Source organism: Neovison vison, chromosome 1 (assembly GCF_020171115.1).
Source record: "Neovison vison isolate M4711 chromosome 1, ASM_NN_V1, whole genome shotgun sequence".
Classification (NCBI taxonomy): domain Eukaryota; kingdom Metazoa; phylum Chordata; class Mammalia; order Carnivora; family Mustelidae; genus Neogale; species Neogale vison.
Genome location: NC_058091.1, coordinates 60,642,179 through 60,661,724, shown reverse-complemented (window position 1 = coordinate 60,661,724; position 19,546 = coordinate 60,642,179).

Sequence of the window (19,546 nt, the reverse complement as noted above, 5' to 3'; positions counted from 1 at the left end):
TAGTCTGCTTCATTAGTATGTCTGTATTTCTTGCATTCAAGTCTATTCACTCTCCTTCTATCACCGTACTTCAAGCTGCCATCATCTCTCTATAACCAAATCCAAACTAGTCTTGCTGTTCTTACCGATGCCTTCCTTTCAACTATTCTTCTGGAAGCTATTAGAGTAATATTTTTTTTAATTTTTTAAGATATTATTTATTTATTTGACAGAGAGAGAGAGGGAGAGAGCAGAAGCAGGAGGAGCAGCAGGCAGAGGGAGAGGAAGAAGTAGGCTCCTAACTGAGCAGGGAGCCCAATGCTTGGCTCAGTCCGAGAACCCTGCATGACCTGAGCCCAAGGGAGATGTTTAACAGACTGAGCTACCCAGGTGCCCCTAGAAAATATTTTTAATAAAAATGGAATTATGAGGGTGTCTGGGTGGCTCAGTGGGTTAAGCCTGCCTTCATATCAGGTCATGATCTCAGGGGTCCTGGTATGGAGCCATGCATTGGGCTCTCTGCTCAACAGGGAGCCTGCTTCCCCCCCTCTCTCTGCCTGCCTCTCTACCTACTTGTGATTTCTCCCTCTGTCATATAAATAAAATCTTTTAAAAAATTGAATTATGATCACTGTTACCATTATTGTATGCATAGAAAAAATCCTTAAGCATATTCTACATACCTACATACCATACATACATACTATGTGATTTAGACATTGCTTGTCTCTCCATCCATTTCCTCATCAGCAGCAGCATCATCACTGTGGATGAGCTAGATCAAGATTCTCTCATTCTCTATGAATATATGAAGCTTCTTTCTCCACAGAGAGACTATATTTCACCTAGAACAAATTTTCTCAAACTTTTTTTGGTATAGAAAGTCAAAGACAAATCATTTCAGGCTTTGTGGGCCATAAAGTTTCTATTAAAATGACCTAACTTGCCAAATGCTTTACTAAAAGCAGCCATAGATAAAAACTAACGAATAGATCTGTGCTCCAGTAAAATTTCATTTACAAAATTTAGACATCAGGTGGGATTTGGCTTAGTTTGTCAACTCCAGGCCTAAAATAATCTTTGTTGTCTTTGTCATTCAGGAGGTTCACTCACCCATCCTTTAGGTGTCACTATAAGTGTCATTTCCATCAAAAAATGTTTAACTTTTCCCAAATACTGTTAAGCCTTTCAATACTAGGCTTTCATTGCCCCCTCTAAAGTTGTCTTCTCTGTTTCTAACACAATCCTATTTAGTTGATAGTTTTGTAATTATGTAGAAAATATCTTTCTTTCTGACAATATAATCTTCCAGAGGGCAGATCCTGTTTATAATTCAGTTAACTGCTGAATTTCCAGGAATACTTGCCCTGTATTATACTCTCAGAAGTATGCATTGAATGCTTTTAAATTCTGTATCCATATCAATGAAACTTTCTCTAATCTTGATGTGGTGGCCTGTATTATTTTTTTTTAAATGTTCACCAAATCTCACTGGCTCTGAAAATTGGTTTGGCCAATGAAATGATGTGGAACCTTTACGTATGACTCAACAGCATGGGATTTATGAAAAAATATTTGGTTGAATACATCCTCGATTTCCTGCTTCTGCAACTGTGAGACTGACTGGCAATAATGAACAGTGTAATCTCTTGATGAACTACAAATAGGGTTGCTAGATATAGTAAATCAAAATATAGTACATCCATTAAATCTGAATTTAAGATAAACAGTAAACACATTTTTAGGATGAGTATATCCCAAAAATTACAGGAGACTTGTTTATACTAAAAAAATTGTTTATCTGGTACTCAAAATTAGACACTCATTACCTACAACAGAAATGTAGACTGAGTGAAAACTGAACTTTGATTTTGTAAGCCACAGAAATTTGACAGTGTTTGTTTCCACAATATGATCTAATCTATCCTGACTTATACAACCAAAGCTCATCTACTATAAAGAAAAGAAAACTTGGGATTAAACGTCACTGCCTCCTTTTTAGGGTTCAAAGGTATTTCTTTCCCAAATGAACACTGATATTTTAAACTACAAAAACATCGCCTTATCCAGGGGCATCCTTTTTTCCAGCCCATGCATTATGGCCATAAAAAATTAGGACTATTCCCATAGTTTGTTAATCAATTATCAAGGACTCATATAAACTTTTAGCACTCCCCTCCAAAAATGTTTTAAATTAAGTACTATAAGACACAGATAATTCCTTTAATATTTTAAACTTGTGGAAATAGAAATCATAGACAGATTTGACCCAATATAAAGTTACATTTAGTTACGGGGGAAATTCTGATTCCTTATATTGAAGAAATGATGGCTCTGAGCAAGAAAAGTTTAGATGGAGGGCTTTGTCTTCACACTTTTCTCTCCCTCACTTTGTTCTGGACCAAGTCAGGCTCAGAGTTTTAGTCTGGGGAGCCCATCGTACTGTATTCACCTGCTTCAGTAGCAGTCCCCGGTGAAGTACAAAAGGGAGGAAAACAAACATAGCTCAGCCAAGGGAACTGTGTAAGAACATATACAAAGCTCTGAAACTCAAATTCAGAAATGACATTCCCCACAATGGATCCACTTAAGCGAATAAGCAGTTCCTACTGGAGACAGTATGTTGCAAAGCTGCTCTGGAACCACGATGACCAAACAACCTCACCTCAATTTTGTTGACAGGTGTACAGGACTGATGAGAACAACATGACTGCATTTATGTCTTTGAATGAGTCAATAAACAATTATTACCAAAATAAACTATGGAGGATTTTATTACAAGGGAATAGGGGTAAAGCAACATTGTCAATCCCAGTTATAGCCTAATGAATGCATATGATTGTGGGTTCTGTGGGGTTTTTTCCCCTTGATCAGTTTTACCAGGAAACTGACTTACAGTACTGCTACTTTTTATTTTTATTTTTACTGATTTATCCACAGGTAACACAAAAGAATACACAGAAACTTATCAAAACTAAGGAAAGCCCACTGGATAGATATTAAAAAGTCAAGATTATGGTACTGGCACCAAAAAAAACCCACATATAAATTAATAAACAGATGAGAAAACCCAGAAATAAAAATAAACTCAGAATCATATGGCTGATTAATCTTCATCAAAGAAGAAAAGAATGTCCTATGGGAAAAAGACAGTCTCTTCAACAAATGGTGTTAGGGAAACTAGACAGCTACATGCAAAAGAATGAAACTGGACATATGGGGAAATACTCACCATACACAAAAATAAACTAAAAAAGGCTTAAAGACCTAAATATGAGACTTGAAACTATAAAAATCCTGTAACAGAGTACAGGCAGTAATTTCTCTGACATTGGCCATAGTAACATCTTTCAAGATATGTCCCCTGAGGCAAGGGAAATAAAAGCAAAAATAAACTACTGGGACTTCATCAAAATAAAATGTTTCTGCACAGTGAAGGAAAAAATCAATAAAACTAAAAGATAACTTAAGGAGTGGGAGAAGAGATCTGTGAATGATATATCCAATAAAAGGTTAGCATCCAAAATATATAAAGAACTTACACAACTCAACAATCAAAAAAAATAATCCTATTAAAAAATGGGGACAGGACACAAAAAGACATTTATCCAAAGAAGACATCCAGATGGCCAAGAGACACATGAAAAGATTATCAACATCACTCATCATCATGAAAATGCAAATTAAAACTACAATGAGATGTTACCTCACACCTGTCTGAAAGACTAAAATCAAAAACATAAGAAACAAATATTGGTGAGGATGTGGAGAAAAAGGGGCCTTTCGATGCTTTAGTGGGAATGCAAACTGGCACAGCAACTGGGGAAAACAGAATGGAGTTTCCTGAAAAAGTAAAAAAAAAAAAAAAATAGAACTAGCCTCTACAATCCAGTGATTATACTATGGATACTTAATCACAAAAATTCAAAACCACTATTTCAAAGGGATACATGCACACCTTCATTTATAGCAGCATTATTTACAATAGCCAAATTATGGAAGCAGCCCAAGTATCCACTGACTGATGTATGGACAAAGAATATGTGGAATATATGTCTACACACACACACATGAATATTATCTAGCCATAAGAAAGAATAAGCAATAATATGGATGGAGCTAGAGAGGATAATCCAAAGTGAAAAAAGTTAGAGTAAAACAAATACCATATTTCACTGACAGTGGGATTTAAGAAACAAAGCAAATGAACAAAGGAAGAAAAAGAGAGAGAGAGAGAGAGAAACCAAGAAACAGACTCTGAACTATGAAGAACAAATTCTGCTTACCAGAGAGGAGGTGAGTGGTGGGATGGGTAAAATATGTGATAGGTATTAAGGAGTACACTTATCATGATGAGCACTGAGTAATGCAGAGAATTGCTGAATCATTATATTGTACACCTGAAACAAATATAATATTGCATGTTAGCTATACTGGAATTAAAAAAAAAAAGACAATTTAAAAAGTCAATATTGCTCCTACAAATGTCCCTTAGGTTGAATTCTCTTAGAAGCAGACCCAAAGCCAATGATTTATGCATAAATTATGTTTTTTTAAAGGAACCATTCCAGAAGATACCAGAAAGGAAATGATTGAAGCAGGGCAGAAAAGCAGAAGCTAAATAAGAGTATGAAAACAGAAGTGGTCATAGCCTCAACCTACTTCCACAAGAACCTCCAGAGTTCAAATTTTATTCCAGTTAGTCCTACCTTGGTTATGTATTTTCACTTTGAACAGACAGGCTACGGTATGTCTAGATTAGATGAGAAGACACCAGATTCTCCCTACTGTGGGGTAGAGGGGTTGGAGGTAGAACAGTCCTCTCAAAAGTCTCAGAGGTGAGCCCAAAGTAATCAAGCATGCATAAGCCCAGGGCTGGGCACACAAAATAGCATGGGATCTAGGCATAGCACAAGCAGTATTTGCTCTAGCACGAGGAATATCTAATTAGAAAACTGAAATCAGGGGCACCCGAGTGACTCAGTCGGTTAAGTGTTGGACTCGATTTAGGCTCAGGACATGATATGAAAGATATGAGATTGAGCCCTGAGTTGGGTTCCATGATGGGCATGGAGGCTGCTTGAATTTTTCCCCCTTCTTCTTCTACTCCTTCCTTCTCTCTCTTCTTCTCAAATTAAAAAAAAAAAAAAAAGGGCACAAAAAACAAAAAGCAAAATAATGAAACAAAAACAGAAGTCAGATAAAACAGACATCTATAATAACATAGCAATTAAAAATAATCAGTAGATAACCTAATAGAAATGCCAAATCCTTTTAGTAAGTCAATTGAAATCAGAAAATCTTAAAGAAGTGAATGATATTAATGGATAAGAAATGTAAATATTGTAAATACTGTAAATATTTACTCTTATAAACATATTCACATATTTATATATTTAAATACTCCTGTAAATATATCACTCTTTCAAAACTGATCTAAAAATTCAATAAAATAAAAAAAAAATTTTTAATTCCATAAAATTATAATTAGAATCCTACAACCCAGCAATTGTATTACTGGGTATTTATCCCAAAGATACAAATACAGTGATCTGAAGGAGAAACTTCACCCTAATGTTTACAGCACCAATGTCCACAATACCCAAACTATGGGAAGATCCCAGATGTCCATCAACAGATGAATGGATAAAGAAGATGTGATATATATGTATGAATACTACACAGCCATCAAAAAATGAAATCTTGCCATTTGCATTGATGTGGATAGAACCAGAAGGTATTATCCTAACCAAAATAAATCCATCAGAGAAAAACAATTATCATATGATCTCACTGATATGTGGAATTTAAGAAAAAAGGCAGAGGATCATAGGGCAAGAGTAGAGAAAATGAAACAAGATGAAACCAGAGAAGGAGATAAACCATAAAAAACTTTTAATCTCAGGAAACAAACTGAGGGTTGCTGGAGGGGAGGAGAGTGGGGTATTGGGGGGGGCTGGATGATGGACACTGGGGAGGGAATATGTTGTGGTGAGCACTGTGTATTGTATAGGACTGACGAATCACAGACCTGAACTCCTGAAACAAATAATACATTATATGTTAATAATAAAATGTAAAATAAAATAAAATTGAAATATTAAAAAATTATAATTAAATCCCAATTGGATTTGGAGGAAAACATAAGAATTTATAAAATTAGTCTAAACTTTGCACAAAAGAATACAATAACATAAGACAATTCTGAAAAGGAAGACCAAAAAGGAGAACTCTCTTAACCAAACTCAAACACATTTTGACACCAATAGTAACTAAACCAGTGTGACACTGGTCTAGAAAGACAAATAATCAATTCCTGACCTGAGATTGTCTTAAGCATGTTGATAAATAATCCCGGGAGTGTCTGAAAAAGGTATGAAAGTTAAGCAGTAAGGAAAAAGGGTGAGGTACAGAGGTAAGAGATAAGCTAACCAGAACAATGAGAAATTACCATTTACCCATACAATGGAATCTTACTTGGCCATAAAAAGAAATGAAGTATTGATACAATTTACAACATGAGTAAACTTTGAAAACCTTGTGCCAAATGAAACAATCCAGATACAAAAGGCCACATATTGTAGGATTCCATTTATATGAAATGTCCAGAGTTGGCAAATATATAGAGATGGAAAACAGATTAGTATTTTGCCAGGTCTAAGGGGAAGGAGAAATGGGGAGTGACTGCTGAAGGGTATAGGGTTTGGGGGAATGGAGGATGAAATGTTTTGGAATCACATTGTTGTAACTGAGGCACAACTTAATGAATCTACTAAAAATCACTGAATTGAATACTGTTTTTCTGAAAATAAATAAATTGGAAAAAAAAGGAAAAAAAATCACTGAATTGTACACTGTAAAAAGGTGCACTTTATGGTATACAAATCATATCTCGATAAAACTCACTACAAATATATTTTGAACTGTTCCTATAATAGCTCCTGGAGTGAAAGAAATTATGAAATTTTTAAAAATAGGGGATCATAGTAATTTATCATGAATTCAAAGAAGCACAACATACTTCCTACAGAGAAAAAAAAGTGACAGAAATTAAAATTGTTCTCTCACTCATTTTCTTCATTTTCCAAACAGATTTCAGTATTACAGTAAAAACTAAAAAATGAAACATAACAAAACAATAACAACAAAAAGAACACTCCTCACATGGATAGATCTTAGACAAGGGAAATAAACAGATCCACATAATATTTTTCTTAAATTGTTAGATATCAATTTCATATCTATTATGAAATATGAATTCTTATGCCAATTTGCCTTTGAAAAGTTGTCATTTTCTATAACATACATAATTCATTCTAGTTTATAAATCCTGGAGGAGGAAATGAGGGCCTCTTATTTTAGAGAATGATTTGAAACTGATCCTTAGAACATTCCTTATTTAGTTTGATTTAAACTATTATCTAAAAGTCCCCCAAAGCAGACTTTTCTCAGGTACATTTTTTGTGGCTCTAAACTCAGGCTATTGATCTGTTTCTCAGATGCTGTTTTCATAATGTAGTTGGAGTGAGTTCAGTTATTTCATCAGATACTTTTGGGTATAATTTAAAGAATCTGATTGACATTTTAGTAACTCTTGTATTCACATTAATAAATGTTATTTAGTACATCTTCTAGGGAGACATTAAAGTTAAAAATGCATTCAGTTGGCTCAGTTATTAAATGAGAGTGAAGAGAAGCCAGAATATTTACCTCAACATATTGTGTCCTTTAATAAAAAAATGCCCCATAATGAAATTTAGTCTAACAAATCATACTCTTCAAAGAAAATCATGTACACACAAGCATAACTTAACCTTCAGAAAGACAGAGACACATACATCCCATCTTTTTTATGATTATCCATCATCAACATTTCTCCTTCATTTCATTCAACTTTGTAAAGAGAACATAAATAATTCCACTCAGAAAATATGTCATAGGGGCGCCTGGGTGGCTTAGTGGGTTAAAGCCTCTGCCTTCGGCTCAGGTCATGATCCCAGGGTCCTGGGATCAAGCCCCACATCCGGCTCTCTGCTCAACGGGGAGCCTGCTTCCTCCTCTCTCTGCCTGCCTTTCTGCCTACTTGTCATCTCTGTCAAATAAATAAATAAAATCTTTTAAATAAAAAAAGAAAGAAAGAAAGAAAATATGTCATAAATATAACTCACCTTTATACGCAATCTTATTAGTTGGGATAACTTATAAAAGGGAAATACAACGGTTATTGCTGTCAATTTTAGTTTGAGTGTCTTAGTTGCTCATAGCCAGCACACAGTACAGTTGTAATCATCTCTAATAATCCGTCAGAATTTTTTCTATTATATGTAAGAAAAGAAGAAGGAATGCGGATGCTATTCAGGCAAGTAGTGGCATAGCGATCATGGAGATCTGTTAGGGTTTGTCAAAAATCTTTATTCAACTCTTTGTTCATGTATGGTTGGCCAAGAATACCCTACGATAGGCATTTTAATCAGGAAGAAACTTAGGTGCTTACAAGTTGCCTGCAAGTAAACCCTGCTAATGAAGGGTTTAGTTGTTGACTTACTGAATTTTCTAGAGAAGTGGGTGGTGGATGGGCCTCCAAGAGTGACTCACAGAATGATACAGAATATACCACTAAAGGAGTTATTCTCTCCAAGGACCCCATTGTATACTACAAGAAAGAGTACCACACAGCAATCACCTCTGGGGAAGCTGGAGAGTGGAAATTAGAAAGAAGCTTCAGAGGGAAAGGAAAAACAAAACAAAACAAAAAAACTTCACTTTTTTATGATACTACTTGTTAGTGGGAACACCCAAAAATTACAAGAAGATGGCTTTCTTCTCATCCCCTCCAAATTTTGCTTCAGTGAATCTAATGTAAAGATCTAATTCATACTCAATATCCTCACTGCCAGTGACTATTGGAGATACAATTCTAGCTTTTCAATTTTTTTTTTTTTTTAAGATTTATTTATTTATTTGGCAGAGAGAGAGAGAGGAGCAAGAGCGAGCCCAGGCAGACAGAGTGGCAGGCAGAGGCAGAGTGGCAGGCAGAGGCAGAGGGAGATGCAGGCTGCCTGCGGAACAAGGAGCCCGATATGGGACTCCATCCCAGAATGCTGAGATCATGACCTGAGCCCAAGGCAGCCGCTTAACCAACTGAGCCACCCAGGCGTCCCTAACTTTTCAGTTTCTACAAGCAGGAAGACGGAATAAAGTTTGAGGGAACCAATCCAGAATATCTACTTTACTCTCCTTCGGAAAAGATAATCTCTTCTTCCTGAGCTATCTATTCCATTGTTTCAGTGTATTTGCATCTCTTTCCTCTACCATCACCCCAGTGACTATATAACCAGGCAGTCAAAGGATCTGATCACTCTTTCAGGTTTGCACAGCTGGAGAGGGCCAGAGAACTCTCAAGGAGCTTTCTCACAAAGTGATGGAGGGGAGACCATAGATCTGTTCTAATTTCTATACATTGGCGTATGACTAATGGGCTGCTAGTGGTCACTGTGTGTCCATACAGACACACTCGCTCAAAGAGACAGAGAAATGAAGAACAGATTACTTCATTTGAGGCTCTAAATCCAGTGTTCCTAATTCCAGGGGTATTAGATACATAAACCAACATTTTTTTTCCTTTTTCTTGAGCTTATCTTGAGTTGGGCTTCTGTCTCTTTCAAGTGAAAGAAGCCTGATTAATACACTTCCCTTTGCTATATCATCTTCCAATATATGTGCCTAACAGAATTCCTGGACATATTTATTTGTTCAATAAGTGGGAGAGTATACGGATGGATGCATGAATGGATGGATGGATTGACAGTTTGTAGTGTTATGTTTAGGTCTTTATTAAAGGTACAGTTTTCAGAAATATGAGTGTACTCATTTTCCTGCATTCCTGCAAGCAGTGAAAAACATTCACAAAATCAGTGGCATAAAATGATACACTACAGTTACTAATTTTGAATTTTACTAACAGGAAATATGAGTATCTTATATATTCACTGGGCACTTGGTATTGCTCATCTATACATTATATTTAACGAATAATAAGTTATATTTAACAAATTTTAGTGGGCTGTTTTTTGTATTGTTGGTAATTGAGTAAACGTTGTATGTTAAAAAACAATATTTCTCTCATGTATAGGAGAACATTTTCACCATCCAACTTATTTTTAAGAATTTTTATGCCATAAAAATGTAATTTTTTAAAAATTCACATTTATTGATGCTTTGTCAATTATGTGTACTACATCTTGACCAAAAAAAGTTACACCAGTAACAGGGAAAACATAAGATTCTTAAATTGTCTTGTTTTTTTAAGTGCTTTGTAATTTATGATGAGTACTTGTGATCTACATTGAATATATTAAGCATTTTTAGATAGGGACACACTTAATACTTCTACATTACCATCTTTTCCACAGTGAATTGAAATATATTTGTCCAATGTCGAATTGTTTCATTTATTTGTATCTACTTTCAAAGGTTACAGTCAAGGGGTGCGTGGGGGGTTCAGTTGGCTAAGCGTCTTCATTCAGCTCAGGTCCTTGACCGGGGGGGTCCTGTGATGGAGCCCTGCGATAGCTTCCATACTCAATGGGGAGCCTGCTTCTCTCTCTGTCTCTGTCACTCCCCCTGCTTGTGTTCTCTCTCTCACTCTCTCTCTCGAAGAACTAAAATCTTAAAAAAAGAAAAAAGGCTACATTCAGCACTAATGATATGTGTGTAGGTCTCTGCAAACATGCAATTTCTATTACAATATGTTTCAATAACTGAAATGACAAGCACTCCATCATTATTTTCCTTTTCTATGATTTGGTAAGTTTCAGACTTTTATTCTTCCATTTGATAATTAACATGTGAAATTCAAAAGTGCTGGAATTTTTATTAGAATTTCAGAAAATAAATATATTATTCTTTGGAAAATTGACGTTTTTAACTTACTCAGGATTCCTTTACAGGAATAAGACATACCTTTCCATTTGTTCAACAATTGTTTTAAGGTTTTCAATGAAATCGTGCTGTTTTCTTCCTTTAGGTCCTAAACATTGTTGCTAAATCTATTCTTAAGAATGACAAATTTAAGGGTGCCTGGGTGGCTCAGTGAGTTAAGCTTCTGCCTTCAGCTCAGGTCATGATTTCAGGGTCCTGGTACTGAGCCCCGCATTGGGCTCTCTGCTTGGTGGGGAGTCTGTTTCCCCCTCTCTCTTCTGCCTGTCTCTCTGACTACTTGTGATCTCTGTCTGTCAAACAAATGAATAACATAAAAAAAAAAAGAATAACAAATTTATTTCTAACCTAGATAGAATAGTTTCCTCACTTTCTATATCTAGTTGTAGATAACACAAAAGAAAACTATTTTAAAAATGGTGTTCATGAGGTACTTGGGTGGCTCAGTGGGTTAAGCACCTTATTCTTGATTTTGGCTCTGGTCATGATCTCGGGGTTGTGAGATCAAGCCTTCCCCCTCAATCCCCAGCCCCTACCTACACCCCACCCTGAGTTGGGCTCTGTGCTGAGCAGGAAGTTTGCTTGATATTACCTCTCTCCCTCTCCCTCTGCTCCCCTGACCCACCCCACCTCTCTCTCTCAAAGAAATAAATAAATCTTTTTATTCTTTTACGACTGCCTTCGGCTCAGGTCATGATCCCGGAGTCCCGGGATCGAGTCCCACATCAGGCTCCCAGCTCCATGGGGAGTCTGCTTCGCTCTCTGACCTTCTCCTTGCTCATGCTCTCTCTTACTGTCTATCTCTCAAATAAATAAATAAATAAAATATAAAGAAATGGTGTTTTCCTTGTTTTCTGCCACCTTGGCAACTTCCCTTTCAATTCAATTTTTTATTTCAGTTTACCTGAAAAATCTTTAATTTTATAGACACATAATCAGCAAAAATCTAACAAATTAACCTCCTCTTCTCCAATAGCAATACATCCAGATAGGTTAAACAATATTAACCCTACTGGCATCCCTACAATATTGCTGATTACTATACTTAAATACTGTTTAAACCAGGATTTTTTTCATTTGTGTTGCTGTTGTAATGGAAATGAACTTGCTATTAAAAATCGATTTTATTTAAGATATTCATTTATTCATTTTCCTATTTCTCTATGTATTACTATAAGCATTTTTATTTTCCTAAAAAAATACTGATTCTATTGAAATTTTTTGATTTATTGAACTGAATGTGTTCAAAGCATTCTCTGTATTTTTAAAAATACAATCTCCCCTGCGTGCAGCTTTGTTTTCTTCTTTATTCCTAATATCGTTTACATACGATGTCTCTTTTGTTGCTAATAATCTTTGCAGAGTTGGGACTACTCTTTTTAAAGATTTTATTTATTTGAGAAAGAGAACACACACAAGCAAGGGGAGGGGAAGGGCAGAGGGAGAAAGAGAAGCAGACTCCCCACTCAGCAGGGAGTGCAATGCAGAACTTGATCCCAGGTCCCTGGGTTGATGACCTTAACCAAAGGCACACCCTTAACCATATGAGCCATCCAAGCAGAACAAGATGGAACTACTTCTTTAGTCCTTTGAAGAAACTTTTTTAAAACTATTGACCATCTCCATTACTAATTTGTTTCAAAGTCTCTTCTATTTTTATTATTATTTCCTTATTCATATTTTATTTTAGTTTATTCTGGGCCCACTTAGTTTTGTGACTATGTAACTCATTAATTATATATTCTTTCTAATTATATCCATTGAAAATATACATGTTTCCATAATTGCTATTTTAGTCATCTCCCCCAATTTTAGATGTATTGATTTAATATATAAATCCTAAATGTTTTTAAATCTCCACTGTTTCCTGAATCACAAATTATTTAGCACTTACACATTTCCTTTTTTTTTTTTTTCAATTTTATTTATTTGACAGAGGCAGAAAAAGACCACAAGCAGGGGGAGTGGCAGGCAGAGGGAGAAGCAGGTTCCCTGCTGAGCAAGAAGCCCATTGTGGGACTTGTTCCAAGGACCCTGGTCATGACCTTAGCCAAAGGCAGGCACTTGACTGACTGAGCCACCCAGGTGTCCCTAGCATGTACACATTTCTAAATGATTCATTCATCTATTATTTTGCTATTGATTTTTAATTTTATGGATCAATGGGGAGACTATATAACCTTTAATATAGAAATTCTTTAGAATTTGTTGAAACTTCTTTTTTTGGCCTAGGACATGTTCAGCTATAAATGGATCCTCTGTTTTAAGTTTAGGATTTTTATATATGTCAATTATATCATGCATGCTCATTTTGTTATTCAAATATTCTACATCATATCATTTCTTGATTGATCTATTTCTGAGAGAAATATGATAAAAAATGAACTATGTGGCTTTTTCTATTTTTCTTTGTATTTCTGCCATTTCTTTTGTTCTTAATATGTGAGGCTCCATCATTAAGTGAATACAAATTCATGATTTCTTAGTTGATTTTACATTTTTTTAAGAAATTATCTTACAAATAATACCTATTATTTTTCTTCACTTCAAAAATTTTTTGTCTGGTACTAAGATTCATATAACTGATTTATTTGGTTTAGGTTTCCCTGGTATATATTTTTTTCACCACCCTTGCATTCAAATTCTCTATTGTAACATTTAAATTCAACCTTCAAAAACAGCATGACTAGAATAAAGTTTGACTTTTTAGTACAGTCAGATAATTTTAACTTTTGTAAAAAGTAATTAACTGACTACTTATGAGCATTTAATTTTACAGAAAAAGTGAGAAGAAAGTACAGAGTTCTTATTTTAACTTCCGTTGTGTTTAGTTTTTTATTCTATCCTACTATGGACATTATCCATCCTCTCTTTAACATATAAAAAAATCATTAAGTAATAAATTCCTCAGTCACTGCATACTTGGTGGTTTTAAAATGTGGGTTGACCAGAACAGACCCAGAATCACCAAGGAAATGTTGAAAAAGAAAAACAAAGTTTGGGGCATCACATTACCTGATTTCAAGCTATATTTCAAAGCTTTGATCACCAAGATAGCATGGTAATGGCACAAAAATAGACACACAGACCAATGGAAGAGAATGGAGAGCCCAGATATGGACTCTTAACTCTATAGTCAACTAATCTTCAACAAAGCAGAAAAAAATATCCAATAGAGGAAAGATAGTCTCTTAAATAAGTGGTGCTGGGGAAATTGGACAGCTATATACAGATGAATGAAACTATACCATTGTCTTACACCACACATAAAGATAAACTCTAATTGGATAAAAGACCTCAATGTGAGACAAGAATCCATCAATATCCTAAAGGAGAACATAGGCAATAACTCTTCACCACTGACCACACCAACTTCTTTCATGACATGTCTCCAAAGACAAGGGAAACAAAAAAGGAAAATGAACTTTTGGGACTTCATCAAGACAAAAAGCTTCTGCAAAGCAAAGGAAAAAGTCAACAAAATAAAGAGGCAACTCGCAGAATGGGACAAGGTATTTGCAAATGACACCACAAAGGACTGATATCCAAGATCTATAAAGAACTTCTCAAACTCAACACCCAAAACACAGATAATCAAGTCAAAAAATGGGCAGAAGATATGAGCAGACGTCTTCAAAGAAGACATACAAATGGCTAACAGACACATGAAAAAGTGTTCATCATCATTAGCCATGAGGGAAATTCAAATTAAAACCACACTAACAGTCAACAAAACCAAAGACAACTGACAGAATGGGAGAAGATACTCACAAATGACATATCAGATTAAAGGGCTAGTATCCAAAATCTATAAAGAACTTATCAAACTCAACACCCAAAGAAAAATAATCCAATCAAGAAATGGGAAACAAACATGAACAAGATATCTGCAAAGAAGATATCCAGATGGTCAACAAACACATGAAAAAGTGCTCAACATCACTTGTCATCAGGGAACTACAAATCAAACCCACAGTGAGATACCACCTCACACCAGTCAGAATGCTAAAATTAACAAGTCAGAAATGACAGATGTTGGCGAGGATGTGGAGAAAGGGGAACCCTCCTACACTGTTGGGGGGAATGCAAGCTGGTGCAGCCACTCTGAAAAACAGCATGGAGGTTCCTCTAAAAGTTGAAAATAGAGCTACCCTATCACCCAGCAATCATACTATTGGGTATTTACCCTAAAGAGATACAAATGTAGTGATCCAAAGGGGCATGTGTACCCAAATGTTTATAGCAGCAATGTCCACAAAATGTCCACAGAAGCCAAACTATGGAAAGAACCTAGATGTCAATCAACAGATGAATGGATAAAGAAGATGTGGTGTATATTAATATACAAAAGAATACTATGCAACCATCAAAAAAACCTGAAATCTTCCCATTTGCAATGATGTGGATGGAACTTACTTATGCTAAGCCAAGTAAGTCAATCAAAGAAAGACAATTATCACGTGATCTCTCGGATATGAGGAATTTGAGAGACAGAGCGAGGGGTCATGTGGGAAAGGGAGGGAAAAATGAAACAAGATGGGATCAGGAGGGAGACAAACTATAAGAGACTCTTAATCTCATGAAACAAACTGAGGATTGCTGGGGGTGGGGGGTTGGGATGGGGTGGCTGGGTTATGGACTTTGGGGATGGTATGTGCTATGGTGAGTGCTGTGAAATGTGTAGGCCTGATGATTCTCAGACCTGTATCCCTGCGACAAATAATACATTTTATGTTAATAAAACAACAACAACAACAACAAAAACAGACATTGAGATACCGCCTTACACCAGTTAGAATGGGAAAATTGACAAGGTAAGAAACAACAAATGTTGGAGAAGTTGTGGAGAAAGGGAAACCTTTTATACTGTAGGTGGGAATGCAAATTGGTGCAGCCACTTTGAAAAATAGTGTGGAGATTCCTCAAAAATTTAAAAATAGAGCCACCCTATGACCCAGCAATTGCACTACCAGTTATTTACCACAAAGATACAGATGTAGTGAAAAGAAGGACCATATACACCCCAGTGTTCATAACATCAATGTCCACTTAGCCAAACTGTGGAAAGAGACAGGATGTCCTTCAACAGATGAATAGATAAAGAAGATGCAGTCCATATACACAATGGAATATTGCTCAGCCATCAGAAAGGATGAATACCCAACTTTTACATCAACTTGGATGGGCCTGGAGTAGATTATGCTAAGTGAAATAAATCAGAGAAAGTCAATTATCATATGTTTCACTTATTTGTGGAATTTTAAGGAATAGCATAGAGGATATTAGAAGGGAATAATGAAGGGGGAGAAATTCAGAGTGGGAGATGAACCATGAGAGACTATGGATTCTGTGAAACAAATGTAGAGTTTTAGAAGAGGGGGTGGGGCCATAAGTAAGCCTGTGATGAGTATTAAGGAGGGCATAGAATGCGTGGAGCACTGGGTGTTATATGCAAACAATGAACCATGGAACACTGCATCAAATTAATTAATTAATTAATTAAACAAGAAAAAAGTTCATTTTCTTAGCATTTTAAAAATATTAATTTAAAATTTTCTTATATTTTGTTGCATATGAGACACAACTGTCAGTATGTATGGTTTCTGCAGGGTGTTTTCCTCTTTAGTTGTTTTTCAGTTTTTCTCTTTTTCTTATTGTCTTGAAATAACCACTTGACATTTTTTACTTGCACCTGTTTTTATCATTCCACTAAGGCCTCTGCATTCTCCTTCAATCTGCAGACTCCTCATCTTTAATTCTGAAAAACTATCAGCCACAATCCTCAAAACATTCTTCTGTCCTACAATCTTCTGTTCCATTTGCATTAATCTTTTTTTCTGATGTCATTCTATCTTCCTCTTGCCATGTATCCTTCATCTTATCTCACATGTACTTTAATATGATTTTCTAATATTTATCTCCTCTTTCCATGTATTCTTCACACATTTATTTTATGAGACTGACGGGCTACCTACGGCGCTAATGAGGCACCTCACACATTTATTTTAATGTAATGAATCTATTTTAATACTTTTCAATACATTTTTGGTTTCCAGAATTTTCATTTGGTTCTTTTTCGTAGTTCCTCTTCTTTCTTTCTTTAAAAAAAGTAAGAGTGTTTCATCCATGAACAGTTTAAACCAGTTGCTGTAGTTCAGGTTCTTTTATTTGTTGCATCTATTTTGCCATTTTCTCAGTGTTTTGGAGACTCCTGTTGCTGTAGCCATATCTAAAATTCTCAGTTACCATGAAGACATTCATTGTCCTAGCTAATTGTCTATTCTCACTTTGAAAGATCTCACCAGATAAATTTTCTCCAAGATCTTTAACTAGCTCCACCAGTGCAGTAATAGTTTCACTAGTGTAGTAATAGTCCTACTGTGCTAAGAAATGACAAATCTCTTACACAAAAGATATCTATCCAGAACCTCATATAGCTATGTCCACTGTCCAAAAGTGAACTTATGATTAACCTCTTAAAATGTTATTCTCTTATTTTCTGTTTTTCCAATGTCATTAAATGGCAGCAGAATGAGTTACTCAAACCATAATCTAGGAAATCCTCCTTTATATGCCACTCTCTTCTACATCTCCAGTATCAATCCACAAGTGAATCCAAAAGATTCCACTCTCAAATATCTATACAGCTGTCTTCATTTCCACTGCAGCTACCCTAAAAAAATACTATCAATGGGTGCCTGGGTGGCTCTGTGGGTTATAGCCTCTGCCTTCAGCTCAGGTCATGATCCCAGGGTCCTGGTATCGAGCCCCACATCAGGCTCTCTGCTCCATGGGAAGCCTGCTTCTTCCTCTCTCTCTGCCTGCCTCTCTGCCTACTTGTGATCTCTGTCAAATAAATAAATAAAATCTTAAAACAAAACAACAACAACAAAAAAACACTATCTTCTCTTGCTCAGATTACTCTGCTGTTGGGTACCACCCAATACTGCCTACTTATTTTCTTTCTTGCTTCCTATTAAACCATTCTTTGCACTGAATTCAGATATCCAAAATGTAAATCTAATCATGTTTATTAACTGTTTAAGACTTTGCTTCCCACTATCTTTTTTTTTTTTTTTTAAGATCCTATTTATTTACTTGAAAGAGAGAGAGAGAGCTCACTCGGTGCACAAGAAGAGGGAAGGGGCAGAAGAAGAGGGAGAAGTGGACTCCATGCCAAGCTGGGAGCTCGATTGAGGCCTAATGCAGACACTTAACTAACTGAGCCACCCAAGCACTATTCCCACTATCTTAAAATAAAGTCTAAACATCTTAACACGAACTCTAAGGTCCTTTACAACAGAACTCCTAGCTACCTTCACAGTTTCCTCTCCATAGGTCTTCCTTTCTATTTATAGTTTCTAGTTGTATTGGAATTTTAACTTCCCAATATAGCTGTAGTCTCACATATTAGACCTACTACATCTAATTCCCTATCCAAGGTAAAGTCATTTGCCCCAATTTATCTAGATAAATTGAGCAGATTTCGAAGATTTCTTAAAACAAGTAGCTAACTCAGTCAAAATTATATCCCCATATTATACTCTCTGTTTTCCTGCGCAGTTTGTATCAATATTTTACATTAATCATGTATTGATGATATTTTTCATTTAATATCTATTTCATCTCATCTCCTAACTTGAGGATAGCTATAATTTTTGCTAATCTACTACAGTACCTAACATACAATTTTTGATCAACTATTAACTGAGCATCTAATAGATTCCAGAGACTATTTTTGGCACCTTAGGTACAACTATTACCTAAACAGACAAAATTTCTGCTCTTAAGGGAGAGACAAACAATAAACATAACAAGAGAAAAAGAGGAGCACAGGCATAGGTTTTTATAGCATGGACTTTGGAGTTAAACTGCCTAGACTGAAATCCCAGCTCAGAGAATTCCTAGCTCTGTAATTTTTGCAAGTTAGTAATGTTCTGTGCTTATTTCCTTATTTATAAAATAGAGATACCAGTCTCTATTTCATAAGATTTTTATGAAAATTAAATGAAGTAATATTTATAAGTAACTGGGAATAGTGCCCTGCATACAGTAAGCAGCATAGAAGTGGTTGCTAAATAAAATTTACATTATGTTGAAAACTAGTGTATATTATTAAGAAAAAATATATAACCAGTGCAAAGAGACCTGAGAATACAGGATAGGGCAGGTATATGGCGATTTTCACTATGATGGTCAGAATAGGCCTTTGGAAAATGTGACATTTGAGCAGTAAGTTGAAATAGGCTCAAAATACATAAATTTTTTAAATGAATTAAACAACGATGTATAGCATCTTAAGAGTATTCCAAGTTCTGGGGCACCTGGGTGGCTCAGTTGTTAAGCATCTACCTTCTGCTCATGTCACGATCCCAGGGTCCTGGAATCAAGCACCACTTCCATCTCCCTGCTCAGTGAGAGGCCTGCTTCTCTTTCTCTCACTCCCCCTGCTTGTGCTCCCTCACTGTCTGTGTCTCTCTCTTTCAAATAAATAAAATCTTAGGGGCACCTGGGAGGCTTAGTGGGCTAAGCCTCTGCTTTCAGCTCAGGTCATGATCTCAGATCCTGGGACCAAGCCCCACATTGGGCTCTCTGCTCAGGAGGGAGCCTGCTTCCCCCTCTCTCTCTG